Source organism: Rattus rattus, chromosome 2 (genome assembly GCF_011064425.1).
Source record: "Rattus rattus isolate New Zealand chromosome 2, Rrattus_CSIRO_v1, whole genome shotgun sequence".
Classification (NCBI taxonomy): domain Eukaryota; kingdom Metazoa; phylum Chordata; class Mammalia; order Rodentia; family Muridae; genus Rattus; species Rattus rattus.
In genome coordinates this window covers 21587326-21589357 of record NC_046155.1, presented here as the reverse complement: position 1 = coordinate 21589357, position 2032 = coordinate 21587326, and positions in this window count along the sequence as shown.

The following is a 2032-nucleotide window of genomic DNA, read 5'->3' as shown; positions in this document are numbered from 1 at the left end:
TTAAGGTCCTGGTGCCTCAGCTTCTTCATTGACAATGGGGGTCTAATAACCATCTAATTACCTGAAAGATAGGTTGTTGTGAGGCCAATTAAAAGTGAAACTTGATGTGAGTTAGATCTCAAGGTCTTAAGGGTCTAAACCTAAGACAACAGTATAATCTCCGATCAAGAATTTAAGACCCTTGAGGGAAAAGAATCGATCTTGAAAGCTTCACAACTCGTTTGAAAGGCAGAGTGGCAGGAATCGCCAGTGTGCTTCTGTGGTTTGGAGCAGTTGGAGCGCACTGACTACTTATAAAGCGTATAAAGTGAATAATTCTCCCGTCCTATCCTAATTCCCTGCGGTAACCCCCATTACAGCTAGGCATTGTCCTACCTGGGTTCCCTCACAAGGAAAGCCTGAAGCAAGACTTTGGCCATTTAATGGGCAGACAGGAGGTAAAGAACACCATAGGAGCAGACAGAGGCAGTCAGATAAAAGTGAGGTACCCATATGTGGCCATATATTCAAGATTCCGAGGTTCCCTTCCTCCGAGAGCCACAAGAAGGATACAGTTTGGTAATCCTCGAAACATTAAGTGGGGTTACCAGAGGAGGCAGCATTTTTCAATGCTAAGTGTATACCCAAAACAACAGAAAGCACAAATGTGAGCAGATGCTCGCCTACCAGTGCTCATGGCAGGCCATTGACAACACCCGAAAGCCAGAAACAACATAAATGTCCGTCAACTGATGATTGTATAAAAACGAAGTGTGGTTTAGCCTGCAATGGAAGGTTAAGAATGAAAAATAATGAAATACTGATATCAACTACAAAAGGAATGAAAACTTTGAAAGGTTGTGCTTAGCAAATTAAGAGTGTCAGTAGCTCTCTACTGTGGTTTAAAAAAATGTAATGAGATGATCAACTGAAACAGAGGCTTTGGAAGCTTTGGACACTATCAGTTGACTCACTGATTTGGGCACGCAGTCAGGCAGCATAATATGGTGGAAATTCATGACAGACAAAGATACTTAGCACATGACAGCCAGGAAACACAGAAGACAGATGACCAGATGACCGTTTCACAGTTCCCTTCGAGAGCATGCTCTCAATGACATACCTTCCTCTCATTAGGCCATACTGCCTCAGGATGCTACTGACTTCCAGTTGCACCAGTCTAAGGGTGAAAAATTAACACAAAAAACCTGGGGTGCATTCCACAAACAAATTATGTCACTATGCTTTAGGCTAGAGTAGATAGGACAGAGTTAATGATTCCACCTTTCTTACTTTTTTTTTCTCTATTGGGACTTTCAATGTAGCTCAGGCTAGCTTAGAAGTCATTGTCCTCCCACCTTCACCTCCACCTCCACCTCTGAGTCCTCGGATACACTACCACACCTGGCTTTATTACATAGAATAATTATCATTACAAAGGCATAAAGTATAATAGAGGTTATCATGGACAGAGAGTAGGGAAAATGCAGACTCCTGGCTTATGGTACCAACAAGTTTATATTGGGGATGAGATGAAAGTTCTGAAAATAGATACTGGTGATGATTACATAAGATCACAAGTGTATTCAATGCTATTGAATTTTACATTGAAAATAGTTATAGTGGTACATTTATTTCCTGAATATTTTATGATGCTTAATAGAAGCAAGAGTTCCTGACCCTGTCCATTCAAAGGCTGCTGACATGTGCTAGCAAATCTCTCCGTTAGTCCCTATGTCCACCAGATAGGGACTGTTTCTAACAGCGGCCTGATCTTGCTGTACCTGGCTCTTGTGTACAAGGCTAAGTGGACTCCCTTGGAAGACCACAAGGTGGAGTGTGGAGAGAGCATGGGCAGCTTTTCTGGTCAGCAGCATGAGCCAGAGTTTGTGTGGAATCATCTGCCACATCTCCGCTTGAAGTCAGAGATGGGTTGCGTGGATGAGACTTGGGGTCCAAAATGTTTCTTGGGTGATACACACACACACACACACACACACACACACACACACACACACACACACACACACACACACACACACACACACACACA